This window comes from Musca autumnalis, unplaced genomic scaffold (genome assembly GCF_047663935.1).
Source record: "Musca autumnalis isolate F117 unplaced genomic scaffold, ASM4766393v1 scaffold_5, whole genome shotgun sequence".
Classification (NCBI taxonomy): Eukaryota; Metazoa; Arthropoda; class Insecta; order Diptera; family Muscidae; genus Musca; species Musca autumnalis.
The window spans coordinates 210,020,992-210,045,108 of NW_027412088.1; the positions used below are offsets into that span (position 1 = coordinate 210,020,992).

Sequence of the window (24,117 nt, forward strand, 5' to 3'; positions counted from 1 at the left end):
AAATTAAAAGAAAATATTATCGTTTTTATTAGTGAATATCACATCATACATACAACAAACACATTTGAATATATTTCCCATATATTTTGCAATCAATATTGAATAGCTTTACATCATCATGATTTTTAACCAAAAAAAAAAAAACAAGTTAATTATGTGCACACGCTCTTTTGCATAATTTTCGTGCTTGAAGACTGTATAAAACATAACGTAGTCCTTTATTTGGGTGTAAGTGAAAAAAATTTAAAACATCTGCAGACACTCAAATTATTTGTCTTCAAAATAAAAAAACTGCAAGAAAATTTCAAGACTCCGCCTTTGTAAATTAGAGTTAAGCCAATTAAAAACAAGTAAGAAAGTATCAGTCAGCTGAGCCGACAGAGATATACTCTCAGCCACGTACCCGAAGAAAAAAGTTAACACAATACTTCTGTAGATTTTTTAGCTGTTGGGGAAATTTTCCAGGATGGAAAGGGCCGCAAAAAACTACATGTTGCAACAAAATTCAGAATGATCCAAGACGAGTGCATTTTTTCCAAACTTTGGGTAGGGTGTACCCATAGGAGTGATCCGATGTAGTACATATTCGGACCTAATACAAATCTGTAGGAAATATTTTTTTTATTCGTTTGGATATTTTCTTTACAGACTATATAATTAAATATGTTGTACTTAATTTTCTGAATTTAAAAATATTACAATTTTACTTTTCAATTTACAAAGTTTGAGCTAAATCGATTTCTCTCTTAAAGGGTTATTTTACACATTAGCCAGTTTAGGTGGTGCCGGTAGGATTTTCTGGACCTTTTTGAGTCATTATCTCAGGAAGTATGGACTTTCCCACGAAAAAAATTACAACGTCGTAACAGGGGCTCAAGTGCAACCTGCTGCGTCACAAATTAATAAGATCAAAGAGGAGTTGTTAAACTATACTTTTTCCAAATTTTGTGTGGGAGGTACTCAAATGAGTGGACCGATATAGTCCATATTAGAACTCGATCTATGTCTGAAAGTAATATTACCAATAGCAAAGTTTGGCTCAATTCGGTTATTCCCTCCTAGAGCTATCATTCCCACAATCTTGGCGAAAAATTTTGAACCTTGGTGGGGGAGGTACCGGAAGGAGTGGACCGATATGGTCTATCTTCGAATTTAAACTAAGTTTGGACAAAATATTGAAAAACCCAAAATTTTAAACAAATATGTTGATCCGTTCGAGAGTTAGCGTGCACTCCAACTACGACACATGGTATTATATGGGTTTTTTGCAGTTTTCGTGCTGATTTCTGAGGATATATGGACTTGCTCCTGAAAAAAATTATATCGTCGTAATGGGGGTAGTGAATACAAGTGGCTGCAACAAAAATCAAAGCGATTCGAGAGCAGGCCTTAAACTGCACTTAAGCAAAATTTTGTGTGGGAGGTACCCGAAAGAGTGAACCAATAGGGTCCATATTAGAACCTTATCTATGTCTGGTAGAAATGTCACGATGTGCAAAGTATGGACTAATTCGGTTACTCCCTTCAAGAGTTATCGTGCGGACAATTTTTCCGAACATTTTTGAACTTTTGTGGGGGAGGTACCTGAAAGAGTGGACCGATATGGCCCATCTTCGAACTTAAATCAAATCTGGACAAAATATTTCGATACCCAAAATTTGAACCGAATCGATTGATCCGTTCGAGAGTTATCGTGCGCACCAGCCAGACAGACAGACGGACGGACATTGCTAGATCGACTCAAAATTATCTGAAACGGATATCGTACAAACATACTTGGGGTCTAAAACCATTATTTCGATGAGGCACATTTTTGGCCGTATCAAAGTGTAAATACCCTCTTTAGTCTAAAGGCTGAGGGTATAAAAATGTAGTTTATCAGTTTCCTTTTTTAATTCTTCAATTATGGTCAACTGCGACCAGCCGTTCGGGCTCAGCCCCTATATCAATGAGCTAGCTAAAAATAGAATGGAGCATCGGTCATTGCTATAAGGAAGTCTTCCTTTGTCTTTTCGGTGATGTAATTGAGAATATGAGATGTAATTGGGAACTAATAATAATCAAGCGAATATATGATTTTTATCCGATTCATTAATACTACTAGGTTGTTAAAAGAAAATATTAGATACATTTTTCACAGGAAAATATGTTTTTATTACAACCTGGATAACTCCAGGTGAAAGGAAAAGCCCCACTGTTGTTGATATTAAGAACAATCTCGCTTATTACCCAATAAAACCTAACTTGTTAAATTCTTTTCTTGTAGTACCTAACATTATTTTGCCCGAACGCCTACATTCGCCAAATACAATATAGCACAACCGGCTTTTACAATCAGACACGATTTGTTGGCTGTAGGCAAAATGTTGTTATTCCCAATTTTTATACTCCGTTTTAAGACGAAATCAACAGACTACTCGTACAAGAACAGCGGACCTACTTGCTTTGGTGCTGCACAATTCACAATAAACATGCATAGGAACTATATTAACTGTTAAATGGTTTCCAAGGGACATACAAAAGGAAGGTTATGTGTATTAAGTTAAAAATTGAAATGGGATGTTGAATGATTTTATGTGTCTTGTCTTTTTTCTTTCCTCTTTTATTATGTTGAAGTTTATTTCAAAAAAACTGGTTATATACTCAAGGATAACTAGTGAAGCAAACATTACACTATCGACTTCTTAACAAATGTACAAACATACATACATACATATGTATGTATTTAATGTTCAGCGACATGTTTTAAATGTCAAGCTGAATTAAACAATTTCTGGAATGTAATTACTTGCTTATTTCTTATAAAAGATGCGTATGTTAATCGCACAAGAACCGTACATACCCAGAATGAAAGTTTACACACATTTACATATGTATGAAATTGCACAATGAATGAATCATTATTATATTAGCAAAAAATGACGCTAGTTAGAATAACAACGTTCATATTATATCTAAAGACTTGAAGGCACAATGTATGGATATTAACACTGTGCAACACTGAAAATGGAAACAACTTCTAGTAGGCATTTTCTAAAAGTACATATTGTGCTTTGTGTTGTTACATCGCGTTTGGATTTTATGGCCTCATCAAAATGGGCCTGGTGGCTTTATCTCAGAAATTATTGGGAAATTTCTTTGCTGTTTTGAACAATATTGTAGCCCTAAAGTAGTAGAGCTTAACAGTACGTTTAGACCATGGTAGAATAACTATAGGTATGCTACAGGTAACAGCTGATTAAAATTTTTTTCTTATAGCTGGTTTTTACTTATGCTCGGAAATTCACTGGATTTTTCGAAATCCTGAAATTTACCCCGTTGTTTACACTTATTTTTTGTTGATTTCAAACATATCACAATAATCAAGCATAAAAATGCATACGTACAGTTGATAGAACGTGAATTTTCAAAACAAGTTTTTGCATATTTAATTTGTCGTTAAAAATATACGACAATATAGATATTTGCTGTTTTATTTCGAAATTCATCGTAAAATTGTGTATATGTATGTATGTCGTAATTCCTGTGTATAATACTAACAAATTTACAAAAAAAAATATTTAATCGTTGAAGCATAAAAATTATAAATTTTGATTGATAAATGGTCTGTTCCAGAACTGCAAAAATCTACAAATTTTTACTATTTTTTTTTTCGATAAAATAAAGGAAACATTTGTATCGTAGTAAAAATTTGTAGATTCTTGCAGGTTTGGAACAGGCATAAATTTGTGTACCACAACCTGCAAACTAATACTACTTGCACTAGTTTTGTCCCGTTTTGTGCCAGAAACGCGTTCCCGTACTAACCTCGCACTTCTCTTTAAACAAAAATGGAGCAGAATAAAATTTTCTGCTATACGAATTTTGCCGAGTAGAAACTAGCAGCGTGTTTGCTGTCATCTGATTGCCTGATACATTGATTTTGACATTAAGCAATGGCTGAAGGGTTGTATTTTTCATCCGATTTTCATACCTGGCCTACCTCTACTTTTTTCTACCATGGCACAGTGTCTAATTTTCGAAAAACCTGGCCAAAACTCTAAAAATTAATGGATTTTTACCAAACCTTGGGTTCTTATGTCTTTCCGGCCGGTCCGCTGGTTTCATTTTCATATTTTTCAACCAGTAGTTTTGGTCCCTTCTCCTATGAAATGTGATCGTATCAGATCAAAATATTCTTCAAATTTGTTCGCCATCAATTTTTACTATAGGTCCTAGAAGCCACCAAAACTCTATATTTTACCTAAACTCCAGAAATATGCCAAATTAAAAACACATTTTAGGGTTAAGGCCGTACCTCAAGTGAGTTTTGACAAAGTTGTCATACAAAACATCATTTTAGAAAAATGGCGTCAGAGACAAAAATGTTCTCCGCTAAATTTCACTATAAGTCACTACAGAAATGAAATCTCTATTTGCATTACATACTAAGGAAATATCGGCATCAATTTTGTCAAAAACCAAGAAAATAAAATAGGGGTGCAAGTTTCTATCATTTCTACAGTTTTGGACAAATTTAAGGTAAGATTACTTGGAATCCTTGCACTTTAAGTATATGGTGTCTTTGGTAACTTTACAGACAAGAATGCGAAGAATACTTTTCTTAAAAAATTAACTCTCGTGCGAGTCATGAAACGGGTCTCTTTGGTCCCTTTTTCCAAAAATCTTTAAAATCTTCTATAAAATGTGGTCGGATCAGATCAAAACATTCTAGAAATTTGTTCGCCGTAAAATTTTACTATAGGTCCTAGAAACCCCGTTTTTTAAACCGTTTTTAAAGAAAACAAGCAAAAAAGTGTCAGTCGGCTTTGCCGACAGATATATACCCTCAGCCAATGTGAAGCGAAACCTTCACCTCCGGACAGATCGAATGTATTTAGGGTCTCTTCAGAATTTTGGACATTTGAACTTGCCGACGAAAATGTGGATTAGGAATTAACTGCACTAAGACACAAATGTAGAACTTTTGAAGGGCAGGTACCCTTAGGGAGTACCGATTTGGGCCATTTTCGAAGTTAAACTAAATTTTGATAAAATATTAGGAGATCCAAAATTTGGTTGCCCGATTCAAGTGACATTGTCATAGCATTTTAGTGACACTTTTTAAATATTGGGGAGAATTACCGGAAGTTGTGGACCTATATTTCCCATGAAACTAAGTTTGGATATAATATGACGAAGACCAAATGTTGGACCAAATCGGTTGAACTGTTCGAGAGTTATCGTGCTGGTGACAAGAAATATGGACTTGCCCCTGAAAAAACTTTTACCGTCGTAATGGAGGTAGCGAATGCAAATCGCTTCAACAAAAATCAAAGTGATTCGAGGGCAGGTCTTAAAGTGAACTTATCCGAAATTTTGTGTGAGAGGTACCAGGAGGAGTAGACAAATATAGTCCATATTCGAACCTGATCTATATATGGTAGATATATTAGGATGTGCAAAGTATGGATTACATCGGTCACTCCCTTCAAGAGTTATCGTGCGCAAAATTTTTCCGAACATTTTTGAAGTTTTCTGGGGGTGGTACCTGAAGGAGTGGACCGATATATCCCATCTTCGAATTTAAACTATGTTTTGATAAGATATTATGAAGGCCACATTTTGGGTAGAATCAACAGATCCGTTCGAGAGTTATCTTGCGCTCCAACCACTACACAAGGTGTCATAGGGGCTTTTTGCACCTTTCCGGCCATTTTCTCAGAAAGTATGGACTTGCCCCTGATGAAACTTATACCGTCGTACGGGTTGCAACAAAAATCAAAGCGATTCGAGAGCAGGTCCTAAACTGAACTTATCCGAAGGAGTGGGCCGATTGGAAGCTATTTGATGGGCCATATTGAAACCTCATCTAAATCTGGTAGAAATTTCACAATATGCAAAATATGGACCAAATCGGTTACTCCCTTCAAGAGTTATGGTGCCCACAAATTTTCCGAACATTTTGAAACTTTTGTGAGGAGGTACCGGAAGGAGTGGACCGATATAGCTCATCTTTGAACTTAGACTAAGTTTGGACAAAATACTACGAAAGCCAAAATTTGAAGCGATCGGTTCATCAGTTCGAGAGTTATCGTGCGCACCAGTCAACCAGACAGACAGACGGACGGACATTGCTAAATCAACACCAAATTGTCTGAAACACATTTCGTCCAAACATACTTGGGGTCTAAAACCATTATTTCGATATGTCTACATACCTATACATAACCAATAACGAATATACAGAAAAACAAAACATAGTTTAATTCTGAACCTAATACGAATAAATGTCAAAAGTGACAATGAAAACGGGACAAAATCGATTAGTTGTCAAAGAGAACCGTGCCTAAAATCTTCTGAACAACATTTTTGTAGAATATTTGTATGCTGAAAAATCTCATCTTGTGGTCCTTTCACTACGGAATAAAGGACGAAAAAGACAAAAAGATTCGCCAATCGATTTCACTGAAGACATGTCACCTCAAAACGAAGCTGCAACAACGCGATATCTCAGAAACTTGACCTATGGCGAAAATTTTCTTTTGGGTTCATAGTATACTCATCAAGGGCTTTCATCTCCAAAAGAAATTTTCTTCATAGATACCAAACCGTACAAAATTCAAGAAAACAATCAACCACGAAGAATTCAGCAAACAACTTTCTGGAACATACGATCTCACTACGAACGGTTCTTAAAGGTTAAATTAGCTCAAAACTTCAAACATAAACGATTTTCATTCTTTTTTCTTTGGTTCTGGTCTATAGATAGCAAACCCGTTCAAAACTCAAGGGAACAATCGAATACAAAAATATGTATACCTAATATCTCAGTAAACAACTTTCAATCACATTGCAACCAGCTACACCAATAAAAAAACACTACCAATATTCTATGTCATTTATTTTTCTTATCTTAAAGTCAGTGCATTTTGTTCTTATTTCTTTGTTAATCTGCTTCTCTACAAAGAACTATAAAATTTGGAACTTGTTTTATTATTTTAGTTTATATCTAGAAGTCATTCACCTTTGACAACAAATACTCTTAAGAAAAGTTTCCAGTATTGGTGTATTTTACAAAATGCGAGGGTGTTGACGTGGTACATCACGTTGCTGCCAAAACATCAATTTCGAATTCTCGTTTTTATAGGTGAAAACAAAACATGCCAGAATTTTAAAACCACACAACGACGATAACATTATAAGATCATAATGTCTAAATTAGTGTACATTCATTATATCTCCCATACAAAACTGCAGAATAATTTATCATTTATTTGCCTTTGGGCAAGTTTGAAATGAAATAATTGTTTCCTCTCTTAATCCATTGCAAATGTATTTAAAATTCAATTATGTATGTGGGCTGTAATAGAGAAAGGTTCGTTCTTATTATTTGCTGGGGTGTTAGTTGGAAAATTATCTCAATTTTGTTCAGACAATCATGAAATAAAAATTGGCAAAGCAAGCCATGTAGTTAGTGTTTCATGCTAATATTTTTGGCATCCATATTTGAAAGTTAACTTGGATATGTCGTGCATCTAACTTCTGAGTAGTGTATCAGTTGACTTGAAACTTCTATATAACGATGGACTTAAGGGTTATCCGGATATAAGAACATGGAATTCGACTAACAAATCGACGGTGTCACCACGCTGACGTGTTCCATACACCATTTTTGACTTCTGTTATACCCGCCAGGGGTAACAATCTTAACGTGGTGCGGGGACTTAAAGTCACAATCTCCTACATAATCATTTTTCTCTGGAATGTTGGGTGGGGAAATTGTGACCGACCACGTAGTGATCTCCTATGAATTAGAGATCCCCTAATGCCGGGGTATCAGGCGAACCCGTGCCTATCCGTGTTCCAAGGCTTGCAGTTAGGGTATCTGCTGTATTTGAACGCAGCCTCATTATCAACCTGGGCGTTTGAATGTAGTATAGACTTTGTTGTCAAGTCCTTGCATGGTGAACCTCCATTTCCCATTAATTCAATGACGCATGGATCTGAATAAATTAAAAAATAAAACAAAAATCACAAAACGCAATGATGACTACAATTCCGCAACGCCCATGGACAATAATTCGAATATAACCAGGACTGATGAAAATCAGCATTCAGTCGACAAGGGAATAATTCCGGGAGGGGACGGAAAGGCGGTACCCACCCGCTCTAGCAGTTGTCGAAGACAGTCTTACTCAACAAAGTAGACAACTGCTTGTCCTTCTGGAACGAACGTTGGCCGTAACTCTCAATTAGGATGGTGTCTCTGCTGGGGCCGACGACAGTTTATCGGATGACGACTTCGATACAACCGTTGTTCCAACGACTGTAGTTGCCAATATAAAAACTACTAAGCCTGTGGACCCAGGATCGTTGAAAGTCCGAGAGGACTGTACTTCGTCCGGAGCCGATAAACCTAGTCTCCAGTAGCTGGACGCTACTGAAAATAGAACCTCTATCATAGTAATGGCCGAAAAGGCTTCCACCGCCTCCGATAGCTCTGTAAATCGGTTGACTAAGACTATCTCAAGAAGTGCTTTGGCAGATAAACTTCGTTCATCTCGATGAGGGAGTACAAATTAATCAGTATCAATTTCAATGTGGAGAGGAAGTTTGAAAAGAAACATGCTCTATATATAACCCAAAACAGGAGCGATGTTGGATTTACCTCTCCTAACTTCAACATCAACGGTGGCAAAATACCCCTCAATATTGTAGGCGGCATTTCCCGAGTATTTCCGCCATGTAAAACTTCTCTACAAGTGGTGTCTTACAACACGACGTTCGGACTCGACGATAAACAGTCCCTCAGCGACAATAGGTTACATATCACTGAGTTAAAATGAATCGGGGAGCACTCATTGATATGATAGAAGTCTCCCTTGTCCGTCTGGAATGTTTGTTAAACAATTTTTATATTATTATTATAACTTCAACACCTTCAAAGGGGTACTCTGTCACTGCAGAAACTGGGCACCCCTCAAAGTCAAGGGAGCTGAGTGTAACAGAAATGAAGCAGCCCCATGTGAAATCATGGAAGCGGAGGGCTGGGAAGCCTGACCAGGCAGGGTGTGTGGATACTGCCACCATCAACAACTTCAACTACAGCAAAAAACCGGTGAAGATTAATATATCAACGGAGGAACCACACCCTAAGGTAGAGAGACCCAACCCGAGGCATGGCTCCAAAACATCGACCTCCTCTGTCCGCTAACAAAAGAATGAGAGCGGAAGGAAACCACCGCCAAGGCAATCTCACAGGCCAACTTAAGGCACAAAGTGACGTCCCCATCTATTCTCACGGGTAGCGTTGTTCGTAAGAAAACGAGTAGACCGATGCACTGTGGTCGCAGCCCGCGACAAAAATACAAAAATCGATGTCTACAAATTATGATTGTTACTACACAAATCTGTCATAGACACATCAAATTTTAGTATTCCGGCTTTCTTTTTACAACTTCTAACGGTACTTGCTAAAGCAGAGCCACAGAAGTGAGCATTTCCATTTGAAGAAATTGAGACATTGAAATTTCCATAAACGTAGTGACAAGTTACAAGTGATATCACAAAAAAGTAATGTTTAAAATTACTATAGTAAGGAATGGAAGTTAATGGTATTGTTATTGTTTTTAATTGATAACATCATAATGTTGTATCTTTATTTTGTAGTAAAATTGATCTCTTTTGAAATGTATTTTTGTGATTGTTTTTCATTTAATATTGTGAAAAGAAATGGACTTTTAGTACCTTGGATCCTCGCGGATCCTCACGTTGTTTTTATTTAAATGTTTGTGGAAGTGTTCAGAAATAAAATAAAAATTATCTCGTCTGCCGAAAATTGCCGAGCGGTACTCACTTTTCATTATACTGAGTATACTCGGAGTTTTGTGAATGTTTAGTATAGGGTTTTTGGGTGTTTTCAAGCAGTCGGTGTTGTTGTTTTGCATTTTTTTGATCTTATTTTATAAAAAATTGTGTTTTTAGGATTACAGTATGAATGTTTGCTTTCAAATTTGTATGTTTTTGAAATATGGTGTTCAAAAACTTTGTCAATGCCAGCATGGGACGGACGGTATTCAAAGAAATTATAGCAAACCTTCAGGTGGATGTTGCGGGATATGATTTCTCTAAGATGTCAGATCGAGTACACTATCTCGCAAAGTCCCGGGCCACACTAAGAGTAATTTCACTGAAATTTTGACATGAAAGTAAAAGAAAATGTAAAATAAAACGGTCTGTTTGTTTCATACGAATATTGCAACAAAGCAAAATTGCAGAACAAATGAAACCGTGTACACTAGTTTCTTGAAATTATGTGTTTTTCCCAAAAAATGCAAAATTGCATGTCAAAATTGCATTGAAATTTCTCTAGTGTGGCCCGGGACAAAGGAATTTCAAAAATCTGGATACTTGTCCTGTATCCTGTATGCGTACAAAAAATTGATAAATATCATGCAAATTGGCTCGCTACAAAAGACACCATTATTTTTGAAAGATACATGTCACATCAAGAATTATCTGCCGTTGAAAGTAAAAACGCGGAAGGTTTGCCGTAGATTTTAGCTCCACATAGAAAACTAAACAACGTAGAATGGTTAAATTGGCAAGCAGGACCACCTACGTGGTCTTGTTTGCCGTTTATATATATCCTGGTACATTTTTAGTCGATCTGGAACTCTCATAATCGAGATATCCTGTAGCTAGTATTTATTGTAATAGATGCCAACCCATCCGCGCGAAGTAAAAATCTCAAAGAATCTTATTTTCCAGATATTCCCTGTTTGAGACCTATAGGACTTTGTTTGCATATAATATAATCTGGTCCATATGTTAACCCACCTAGTAAGAAAATTCTGTGCCTCTTATTGTTGATACTTTTCACCACTTAATTCTTGTCAAGAATAAAATTCATAAAATGTCATGATTTGTACAAACGTTTTTGTAGAAAATTTAGGCCAAATAGTTAAACATGCCAAATATCGGGAGATAACATGATAGAGGACTATACCAAAATGTGGACATTCAGTTGGAAATATGGCCAAAATCGTGAAATTATAAAAAACGAGAGGTACGTCTATATTGGGGATATACCAAAACATGGACCTCTATCGACCATGGACCTACGCAAGATGTTTAATACCACCAAAGAACACAAAATGTCAAATTACCGTGAATTCACTTTGAAAATATTGACAAAATATTGAAATTAATAAAAACTGGAAGTACCGTTATGGGGGATCTATACCTAAAAGTGGACCAATCCTGACGATTTTTGGGGAAAATTATCTTCTAGTCACTACGAGTTTATGGTAAAATTTTCAGATTGATATCTTGATTAGACATATTTTTGTCGCTTTTTCCCATACAAGCTAAACCACAGTGCGATGGTGCGGATGAACTATGAATAGCTGTCATCGATAAATCTGAGCTGTGTTCCAGAACTAAAAAGTTTTTACAATTTTTACGACTTTTACACATTTTACTCGAAAAAGCGTTCCCGTACACAAAAAAGTTGTACATGTACATACAGAGGTATCAAGGTCATCTGCAGTGAAAAAAAGGATTCTCTATGTCAGCATCCGACAAAAACTAACTAACAGATATACGTCGAATTTTTTCCAGAGCTATTTTATATATACATAAGTCATTCAGTAAGCTCGAAGCAATCAAAACAGTAGAATAGCTTCTGGAACACCTTTTAGTTAAGTGTAGATAAGTACCAAAACAGCCAAAAAATTCTTCTAAGGAAGCCATAACTCACTTTCAGTGAAAATGGCAACATTTGCATTTGGCAACGAGTACTTTTTTACCCTCACCCTATTTCACAAAAAAATAAATAAATAACGGTTAGTTCTCAACACAAAGAGATGGATTCAGATCACAACGAACCGGATACTAGTTTGGGTGTATAGCCAAGGTTATGGGAAGGAAAAAACCAACGAATTTTCATCATTTAAATACTAGTTGGTTTCTTTCAATGCTAATGAAAATTAAAAAAAAAAAACACCAACAATCGATTATATCCATAAGTATAACAAATATCTTATTATCCACATCCAACACTTACTATTTACTCTGTTTTACGGATGTTTCAATCACATTGAAGGTATATTGTTGAGATAAACCACCTCCAATTTCCAAAAATGTGAGAAACTATTTCATGGTTGAGCTGTCGTCTTCCGCAAATATAAATTTTGAATTCATACACTTGATTTGAATAAATTTTATAGATTGACCTTTGCTGTTCTTCGGCGCATTATGAACGTGTGTCAATGCAATAGTACATTATGAATATGAAATAATTTCTAGTCATTTTTTTGTCATAAATGATAAAAAAATTACAAAAATGTTGATTTTGGTCAACGATTATTTCGTTTTAAAAGCACGTTGCATGGGGCTTACTTTCACCATTCCATATAATGAAGACAATTTATTTTGCAAGCTTCCGCTTTGCTGCTGTTTTACATGAAGTTTCGTACTTTTGGTAATTGGTTTTCTCTTTTAGTAGAGGAACATTTACGGTCTAAGCTAAGCTAAGCTGAGCATTCTAAATGTTGGCTGCAGGGAATTAAACTAACAACTTATGTAACACCTAGGTAATAAATTCTCTGATTGGTGGTAGGAGTAGTTCTCCAGTTCCATGACTGGATTGCCCACATTCCATTCCATACATACATATCTAGTTCATAATCTGAGACCGATATATTATTGCTACCCATTCGGCAGCTTGTTGTGTTTTGTGTCTCCAAACTGGTTTGAAATGAATGCATAAATCTCTCGTTTGCCGGATGAAATTTCAATGAAGTGATCGCTTATTTAAGTTTATGTTTTCAAAAGTCAAATTTGCCGTTTTTTCTTGAGACACACCAATGTTTCTTTTTGTCTTGGCTCTGGCTGCGTTTTGTTTTTGTTTTATCCAGCGTCTGCTTCTTTCTGGCTGATGTGATGTAATTTGCGCTCGCATTATGTAGTCAGCCCGAATTTTGAAATGGCCTCTAATTTCTTTGAACTTCCTCTGGGATTTCATTATAATTAATAACTTAAATAACAATAATGATGACCACCGTGCCATCATTAGACAGACATTCGTACAAATTATACGCTCGCTTAATAGTAAAGTTAGTCGTTATTGAAATATTTGGACAAACTAATGACATAATGACAGAAACACACACACACAATGTACAGATGTATGCATATAAAATTTTTCTGCTTTGGCACTTCTGTTATATCGGAAAATGACCACATCCCAATCACATAAATCAGTAATTAAGCTTTGGTGTCACGAAAGGTGTTTTCTATGCGTTCTTTGAGAACGATGACCTTTTTTATCTTTCGATATTTTTTCCAATTGTTTTATGGACAAAAATTGGATTTAGATGAGATTCCTTCTGAACAGATTAAAACATGGAGATTACAATACGCGTTTAATAATTTATGAATAATATGAATTTTCCTCTGCCCCTTTATTGTTTTATACCCATCGATGTATATTTTTCTTTTGATTCTTTCATTCCTTTTTTATGGTTAGCCAACTTTTGTCTACAAAACGCAGACATTTTAAATGCAAGCACTTTACTGCACTTGTTAAAATAAAAAATTAAATTTTGTTAAGGGTTAACAAATAGTTGGTTTTTGTTTTTTTTTTACAACAAAACGTAACAAGTGTTTTTTAATGTTTCAATGTTCATGACAAATAAATTGTCAATTTGCTAATTGTTGTGTTAAATGGATGGAGGCGCGCTTTTTTTGCTTCGTCTAGTTAGCTGACAATGGCGATAATGATAATGCCGCCACCAGGCAGAGAAACCTTAAGCGTTTCATTTTAACCTCAGCTCATTTTACCAAAACGAACAGTTACCGTTGCTACCGTTAAGTTATGCCATTAGATTAGAATCGTTAGTTAATAGTCTGTCTACATTATAGCTCTTTGCCGGGTTAAACTTTTTTATTAGGATTTATTTGACGTATACGCAATGGCATTGATATTTGAAACCCCGGTTGTAATTGAAGAGAATTCAACATTTTTGTATATTTGTTTTTTTTTTGTGTTTCGAATCAGACAACTCTTAACAAGAATGAGTCTTTTAGGATTTTTCTTATTGCAATTACATAATTTACAGAGTCTTATTTTGATTTATTTTATAGGAGACAATTACCAAAGAGGCAGAGAAGCTTTGTTCATTATTTGACAATAACTTTCTTTTAATTTGTTTCACTTGACATTGCTTTGTCCAAACTTTCAGTTTTCTCTGTTGTAAATTATGTTGGGTGTTTTGTTTTCACAATCAAGACAATGTCACTTGGTATACAGCAACAACAAGACATTCACAAGCATAGCTTGTGGTTACATTGTTTTAGTTATGTGTACACATTACGACTGGGGGAAAACCCCACTGCTATTTCATATTTCCTAATCGATGAATGTGAATAATGAATGTCAAATCGTGATGAACCGATATTTCTGAAATTACGACAACGATAGTTTAGACACACCTGTGGTGGAATTCTGTAACTCATTTTTTGAGTTACCGAAAAAACGGTAAAATTAAAATACTCATAATTTCGGTAATTGACGATATTTTTCGTTAAGTTAGCTACCAAAAAAGTAGTCGTAGAGTTCTATCGACAGCAAGAGTGCTGTCAAATTTTATTTGAACTTTTCATTCACATTTATGCGTTTTAATTTGATCGATTTTTGTCGGTAACTCAAAAAATTAGTTAGTAAATCGCACTACTAGTCCCCCTCTAGGAGTTCAGATAAGTTAATTGTCTTTATGTAATTACTCTCCCGTTATATAACAATTGCGTTATTTCGATTTGTTTATTTTGAAAAACTATTCAATAGAAAAATCCACATATACCATGGTATATTTTCACAAGCGTCGTGGTTTCATCATCATCAGTAGAAAAGTCTTAAGGAACATGATCTGCGAATCTGTACCTCGACAGGTGCAGAAAGAGATCATTGGGAGAGGTACAAGACTGTCTTACAAGATTAGGAAAGGCGTCACATCAACATATTTTATCAACCTGTCGCAAAATTCAACTATTATTAATCATTGTTATGGAATGGCCAGTACTGGTCTGGAAACTCCTTTCTTCATTTATTCAAAGATGAGTGCTAAAGCTCACAAACTTCAATTATAATGTCCACTACATATCTTCACAATAACATGCGTTACTTATTTCCTTAGTTGGACCTATACCGAACATTTGTCTTGTGAGTAGGGTTTTGGGTTTTCCCGGTTTTTATCGTTCCCGAGAAACGGTAATTAATAAATCGCCATTCCCGGGAATCCGGGATTTCCCGGGAAATATTTAAACGGAAATACTGATCCACTCAATATTTCCGTAATTTTTTTGATCTTCCTATATAAGAAATACAATATTTTCAAAGAGTTGCGGTCTCAAAAATTGATGACACGTTTTCGCTCGACGAAAAACGAAAAAATATGGAAAAATGCACCGTGTTGCCCGGATTTTGCCCACACTGACCATTTCCATTATTCAAAGCTATTGAAATCGCTTTATGGAAACTGATTTGGCTCAAAAAAAAAAATGAAGTTATTGATCAGAAATTCCAATGTTATGGACCTCGAAAATCTTATGTTTTATTCATATGCTTAAGATTGCTTGAAGCAAGAAAGTATCAGTCAGCCGTGCCGACTGAGATATACCCTCAGCCTCGGACCTAAAGAAAAGAATCAAACACAATACTTCTGACGTTTCTAGGGGCTTTTTGAGTTTTTGAGTCAATTTCTTAGGAAGTATGGATTTGCCCCAAAAAAATACCGTTTTAACTAGAGCCGCACACAAAAACATTTAAAAGAGAGAGTGTGGGAGATTTCACCCTTCGACGGTTATCATACGTACTACCCAATGTAGTTGGTATCGGCAGGATTTTTTGAGATTTTGTGCCTTTACCTTAGAAAGAGTGGACTTGCCCTCCCAACAAAAGTTGCGCCGTCGTAAAAGGGCCTTCTAGTAGAATTTATTAGAAAGAATTTCGAAGCGATTCGAGATGAGCTGTTAAACTTCACTTTTCCTAAATTTTGTGTTGGAGGTACCCGATTTCCCGGAAAATATGATTTTGTTTCCCGGGAAAACCCCGTAACCAAAAAACCGAGAAGTCCCGGGAATTCCCGGTGCGGGATTTCCCTACCCAAAACCCTACTTGTGAGCCAAACTAAGTAAAGATTTCCATTCGTCGCTGTTTTTTCCAATTTCGAATATCGTGTTTTTCGATCTCTCCTTCCACTTGTTTACTTCAATCAAGCCTTGGCCTTTCAATTCTGCGTGCACCGCCGTGTGGCCCATTTATACGCCTTGTTAGCGGGTTAACCATTCTTATGGCATGGCCAACGAAATCATTGTATCTACATACGTTTATAGACGATTCATCTCCTCGATATTCACTGTCAAGGCATATTGGCCCGTAGATCTTTCGAAGAATTTTTCTTCGGTGCGAGGTAGACAAAGTTTTTAATTAACACAAAATTATAAGTATCGAAATGCGCAGTTGGTTCGAGTTCTATAGACGCATTTCGCGTCGATACCATCAACTTGGTCTTGTCACCGTTTACTGCCAGATCCATTTTAGCCGATTCTCTTTTGATTTTTTTAAAGGTATCATTTACTTCTTTTACAGATTGACCAATGATGTCAATGTCGTCAGCATAAGCCATTAACATGTGGATATTAGTGTATATTGTGTCATTTCTTTTAACGTTTGCATCTTGAATAACCTATTCCAGCAGAATGTTTAATATGTCCCACCAAAGACTTTCTCCTTCTCTGAAATCTTTTTTGGTATGAAACTGTTCGGAGAGGTTCTTTCCTATTTTTACTGAGAACCGGTATCGTCGTTGTACAAAATTCGAATGATCTTTGCGGAAGTGCCAAATTCAGACATGGCATGGAATACTTTTGAGCGTATGGGGCTATCCAATCAGGGAAGTTGTGTTAAAAACCCCCACAAATCTCCACTGACTAAGATCAAAAAGCACTGGAAAAATGTGTAAAAACGGCAGAAATTATCAACTGATACACAGAAAGAGAGAAATTTAAAAAAAAAATCGCACATACAACTTTTTATTAATTTCTTCAATACAATGGGGGTTATCATGAATGGCAATTCCCCGTGAATTTTTTCACTTCCTCCCTTAAGTTGCAACGGCGGAAAGATAAAACTCACGGGGAAAGTTCTTTCATGATAACCCCCAATATCTTAATTCCCATGCTTTTCTGTATTTTTGAACACTATCTTGCCTCTAAATGTATGAATATTTTACTCGCTGCGCAATATACTATTTTTCGTTTGCTTTAAAAGTGATGACAGTAAACAATGTTGCATAAAAATAGCTACATTAAACAGCCATAATCGCTACTGTAGCTATTTAAAATAAAAAACGCTACAACTCCTAAAAAGTGGTTTTTCTACGTCAAAAATCACCACAACAAGCGAGAAAACCACCAACTTGGCATCCCTGTATCCAATGTTGCTTTATAATAGTCAAACTCGCAAAATTGTATTCCCGGGAGCAAGGAATTATTTTTCACATCATTATTATTGTACAACAATAATTATTCATACAGTGAATAAATATACTTAAACATTGTGAAGTCTCCTGTATCTTCAGGGGGTCCATGACAGAAACGGAGTGCGGATAAATGGATTTTATAGGTTCCCATGCTTATGAGAACAATATATTCCACCTTCATTGACACGATATTAAATACCCTAGTCTGGAGGAATGGGGCTAATACCAAAGGTTTACGTAACATATGGGCAGGGATCTAACGCATTCGGCTATAATTATGAATAACATGTTCCTATATTATTTTTGTTTTGTTTTTGTTTTTTTATTACACGAAAGTGGTACCAAGGGTCCAATGGGGGGAAATATCACCGGATTATACCAAAACAAAATAATAAAAGCAAAAATATCCATTCATTTTGTTAAAGAAATAAGAAAATTCTTGCGTTTGGCAAAAGTGTAAACTTTATTTTGACGCGTCAAATTTTGGTTATTTTGGCAATCTTAATTTTTTCCCTAATGAAACGTGGGAAGGGCCTAATATTTTCTGGATTTTAATTCAGTTGCATTTATATGTTATACGTATAATATCTCTATGTCGGTGTAATAATGCAATCAAAAAAATGTTGAGGGGTGTAAAGTTTATTTTGACGCTCACTGTATATCTCTTAAAGCATGGTGCTGTATACATACCTGCACTTATTGTAAATTTGGACAACACATTCCCAGCAAAAAAGTCCTCCCAAAATCATGGGAGATGTAGAGATTTTTTTTTAATTTCATCACACTTCTTACTTTTATTTTACTTTATTTTATTTCGCTCGCTGTGCGAGTTGAACACACGAACCCTATGATTTCTAGCCAAAGACACTACATACTATGCCACGCACACGAACATTAAGGGTTGCTTAAGAACTTAAATGTGCAGTGCACATGTGCACCACGATCTGTTATTTGTTTAATTAAGAAAAATTGGCGTGCCGACAGTGAGCGTTGAACACACAACCCTAGGATTTATAGTCGGACACACTCACTGTGCCACCGTCCTCATTACTTAGTGAGGAGCAAAGTAAGTAGGTTTGCCTTGTAATTTTTTTAAGAAGTACCCCATTACTTTTCAGATTACTTGTAATGGGAAAAGAAGCTTGTTTACATTACTTTGTAATGGGTTACGTAATGACTAATGGATCCGAATTTTTGCTGGTTTATAATCTTAAGTATTACTTTTATCTATTGGTGTTCTGTAAAATTATAACGTTTCTAAAAAAAGGCTTAATAACAAACCTTATCCTCTCTTATAATAGTCTTATAATAGTCTTTTCCTGGAGTAAATATCTGGTCAATTGTGGAATTGTCTGGACTAATGACGCAATTATTCAATTGACCATAGGCTTTAGTCGCTTACACAATGCCCCTAAAGCTATGTTATAAGCAATAGGGAGCAGACTTATCCCCCTATAATTAGACCACACTGTCTTATCTCCTTTCTTGCAAACGGGACACAGGATGCTCATGTTCCAATCGTCGAGTTATCGTTCTTTCTGTCAGATGGTGCTAACAAGGTGGTTCGCCTCCGGCTTTGAACAGCTCGGCTGCCGCCTTATTATTCTTCAGTCGGTTTATTGGTATCTTCACCCGATCTTGGCCTGACGGTTACACTCAATACCATCTTCTGATATTGGATCATCGTCTTCTTCGCTTGTATCGGACACAACAGTTACGAAGAAATTAACATGTGTTATTTAATGCAAAATTATTTTTATATATTTTTGCATCTCGTATCACCTTTTCCAGTATGATGTTAAATAGGTCACATCATAAACTGCCAAATTGTCTGAAAATTTGTTTGTCATTAAAAGGTTCTTATATCAGGGTTTAAAAGCCAGCATCTAAAAACATTAGCATTAGCTGTACACTTCAACTGCTACACAATATTCACACACACGGCTAAATAAGCAACCGAACGCATATTTATTTTTGTACATTTTTGCTTATTTCGTTTTTTACGCCTAATCTTTTTTCGTTACGCATAATCGACAACCACGCTACATATTTAGCAGTCGGCTGACCATTTGTCGCAGCGAATTAGCCAGAGAGGGTGTTTTTTGTCATTAGAGTTGCCAACGCTGAAATAAAAAAGATGTCATTTAATGTCAAAATGCTCCCATCATATGGTAGAACCTAAAGAATACTAATTATTATTGTTTAAAAATAAAAAAATATATTTTGAACGGCTTCACCAAAAATTCACATGTCCTTTGAACGAAAAAGTGGAATTAATTATATCGTGATTTTTAATGCATTACACTGGTAACCCTGATATCAAAAACAATTGTTTGCTGAAAACAGGGCTAAGCCGTTGAAACTTTGTTGCTTGTTCTCTTTTCTGATATGTGTTGATCATGTGTGCTGCAAAATATGAGTATGCGTGCCCGATGCTATTTTATTAAAGCGTCAATATCAAATAGCATCAGCATCGCTAGCAAAATATTTGTGAAATTTGTTGCTACATGTTGCCGTTGTTCATTGTTGCTAAACATATTTCGAAGAAATTTTAGCAGGCAAAGCTGCAAATATTCGGTGCTTTTAGTGAAACAGACATTGCTTGGAAAAACTATTTTTTTTTTGTGCCGAAGGCGACGATTGACCTTGCAATTCCCCAAAAACCAGTTCTTCATCTCTTTTCCAATCATGGAAAATAATGAAAGGAAGCTGATCCATATTTTCCTTTTGTCGACTACAGTTATGTTTTCGGAAATTTTATATGATTTGGTATCCCTGCAAAACTCATACGGCTTTCAAGGTTATCTTTAACTGACACAGCATACGCAATTACTAAAAAGCGAATCATGAAGTTTCGCTCGATCAAGGGAAGGAGGTCAGCTCGAAACTGGGTATAAATTGGAGTAGCACTTGGATGTCTAAACTGAGTTCTGCTTTAAGAAACATACGTCCAGCCACTTATTAAACAAGATATGTATATGGTTTCGTTTCATTGTTGCAAAACCATGCAATATAACGTTTAAAGCCTTTAGACGGATTATCATCGAAATTTAGTTAAATCGAAAACTTCAATAATTTCCTTAAGTCTGGGTCGTTCGTCTAAGTAGGGATAACTACAGCACCCAATATAAAATAATGGCTTGTATTTGGGAATGTATGCTGTTTGTGGGTACATGCCTTTGGAGAGCAATAAAAGAACACATCAAATGTATAACCCACAAGTAATTTAATTGCAGACACAAATATTTTATATAGAAATCAAAAGCAATACACATTTCCCTTTCTATGTACTCGTAATTGTTTGTTTTTCTTCTTTTTTTCTGTTTACCTTAAAAAGGCAACAACAGGTGTCTAGATTTATGTAAGCTGCATTGGCGCAAACTACAGCTAAATACTAGCACCAAGTAGTTGTTAATGTTGTTGTTTTGATTTTTTTTGCTTCTTTATGCTTTTTAACAACCCCCACTGGTTTATTTCTTTCTAAGTTCCAGAAAGCAACTTGCTCGAATTACAAATGCTATGTCCAAATTGAGTTAGCCAGCAGCAAGCCAGTGCGGTGTTGAAAACAAGAAAAACTCGTTGGAAAATTTGTTTATTTACAATTTTATTGCGAACGCCATTCCAAAACAGCGCAGCTTGCAATCGTGCAACCGTGCTTAGACTATGACTGGCTGCCCGTGTTGGTAGTAAACAAAAACACAAACCACCGCGATGTAGACTCACATCTCAAGAGATACATATTGCACCCGAAGCTGTGGTGGTGGGCTAGTGTTATGCTCTAGAAAAACCATGTCTGTTTTCAGGTATTTGCAACAAATCACAACCGTAAATACAGATACTTGCTAAAAGCCTTAACGGCTGAACAAGAGCTCGCTACTAAAAGGTTGTTTTAGTTTTTTTTCCTCAACAAAATATTAGTCTATTAAATATTATTCTGTTTCTTTTTTTCTCTCGTTGCCTTTTTCATTTGGTTAACAGATGAACAAGAAATTACTTCTGCTAAAATAGTGCAATCACACCACCACCACCACGACCACAAGTTTAAAATGCAATTGCAGTAAACTATCGATGTGTTAGTTAAGCAGGCGAATACTTGAATAACAAAAAAACAAAAGACTTAAGAAACGAACAGTGCAAGAATTTAGCCACTAATAAAAAGTCTTTGTTTCATGGACAGAATTGAACGCCTATTTAACACATTGCCTATTTCCTTTCACTAATAAAATGTAATGAAATGCATTGTTTAATGGTATTTGGAAGAATTCAATTAAACAGAGTCAATGGTGGATAAATGTTGTACATGTACCTGTTAAACTATATATGCTATTTATCAACTCATGTACTACATATTTCAGATATGTTAAAAATCGAAGCAAATTTTTGGCACTTTCGTTTTTCCTAAGTAGAACCAAGGCCCTTTATTATATTACATATATATGTATATGGAAATGTAAGATATGTACACACATACATCGTACACGCAGAAAAATATATGTTAGAAATATGTTTGGATCCAAACAAATGTTTGTTTGGGACTGGTTTGCAAACAAATATATGTTTGGATCTTAACATAATTTGTTTGTGTCCAAACAAATATATGTTTGCAACATTTTGTAACATATCTCAATTTTATTTGTTTGGGTACCAACATATTTTTTATGGGTGGAGAGAGGATTTTTGTCAAAGAGAGTAACAACAGGGCTCTCGCGGATGCGGAATGCTGTTTTATAAAAACGAGCTGTGTATGGTGTAATAGGAGACGCAGAAGCTTTGGCCAAACACATGTGTTCGTGATTTGTTGTTGTTAACCAACGTAGCGAAGAGGAAAAGAGACAAATTATGTTGTTCTTTTTTTCAGTTGTCTAAATACAATCGTTGAGTAAAGACGGTAATGTGAGTGAAAAAAAGCAGTGGTTTGTGTTTTTTTTTTTTTTAAAGAAATGGTGCTTTTTAGTAAATTAAATGCCCAATACATTTTATAATTGGAAATTTTATAATTGAATCAAAAAGGTGAATGGAAATATTTTATTTCATTCCGTGTTTCTTTTATTAAAGTCTGTTAGTATTTCTTTGGAATTTTTTATGTACCTATGTATGTGTCTGTTGTTGCTTATTTCCATGCGTTTCAATAAACAACCACCATTATTTATAAATGTGTGTACATGATAGAGATAGCCAGCGCTTACTAAGATCAAGTGAACATATATTTGAATGTGTTTTACATAGAAATTTACGCTACGTAAGTAGGTTTGCCTTGTAAATTTTTTAAGAAGTAACCCATTACTTTTCAGATTACTTGTAATGCGAAAAGAAACTTGCTTACATTACTTTGTAATGGGTTACGTAATGAATAACGGATCCGAATTTTTTCTGGGATGATTATACCCTCAGCATTTATGCTACCGAGGGTATATACACTTTCATACGGGCAAAATGTGCCTCATCGAAATAATGGTTTTAGACGCCAAGTATGTTTGGACGAAATGGGTTTCAGACAATTTGGAGTTGATTTAGCCATGTCCGTCCGTCTGTCTGTCTGTCTGTTTGTCCGTCTGTCTGGCTGGCTGGTGCGTACGATAACTCTCGAACGGAGCAACCGATTCGGTTAAAAATTTGGCTTTCGTAATATTTTGCCCAAAGTTAGTTTAAGTTCGAAGATGGGTTATATCGGTCCACTCCTTCCGGTACCTCCCCCACAAAATTTCGAAAATGTTAGGAAAATGTGTGCGCACGATAACTCTTGAAGGGAGTAACCAATTTGGCCCACACTTTGTATATCGTGAAAGTTGTATATCTGAAGTTTAAATATGGACTCAATCGGTCCACTCCTTCGGGTACCTCCCACACAGATTTTCGGAAAAGTTCAGTTTAGGACCTGCTCTCGAATCGCTTTGATTTTTGTTGTAGCAACTTGTATTCGCTGTCCCCCATACGACGGTACAAGTTTCATAAGGGGCAAGTCTATACTTCCTGAAAAAATAGCCAGAAAGGTGCAAAAAAAACCCCTATGACACCGTGTGTAGTGGTTGAAGCACAAGATAAATCTTGAACGGATCTGCCAATTTGGTCCAAAATTTGGCCTTCGTAATATTTTGTTCAAACATAGTTTAAGTTCGAAGATAAACCATGTCGGTCCACTCCTTCAGGTACCTCCTTCACAAAAATTCAAAAATCTTCGGAAAAAATATGCGCACGATAACCCTTGATGGGAGTGACTGATGTAATCCATACTCTGCACATCCTAATATATCTACTAGATATACATAGATCAGGTTCGAATATGGACTATATTTGTGCACTCCTTAGGGTACCTCCCACACAAAATTTCGGATAAGTTCACTTTAACCCCTGCTCTCGAATCACTTTGATTTTTATTGAAGCGATTTGCATTCGCTACCTCCATTACGACGGTAAAAATTTTTTCAGGAGCAGGCCATATTTCTTGGGAAAACATCCCGAAAGGTGTAAAAAGCCCTATGTCATCATATGTGACTCTCGAACTGTTCTACCGATTTGGTGCAACATTTGGTCTTCGTCATATTTTATCCAAACTTAGTTTCATGGGGCAATACCGGTCTCCAACTTCCGGTAC

The 24,117-nt window shown here is 35.8% G+C and overlaps 2 protein-coding genes across 12 annotated transcripts in view; both read right to left on the reverse strand.

Moving 5' to 3' along the window:
* The window catches only part of pcs (SH3 domain-binding protein parcas), a 549,277-nt gene that overhangs the window by 97,002 nt on the left and 428,158 nt on the right, over positions 1 to 24,117 (reverse strand). The gene's annotated exons all lie outside the window — the stretch shown is intronic.
* Positions 1 to 24,117, reverse strand: part of LOC141386472 (uncharacterized) — a 43,848-nt gene that overhangs the window by 7,505 nt on the left and 12,226 nt on the right. The window lies entirely within an intron of this gene.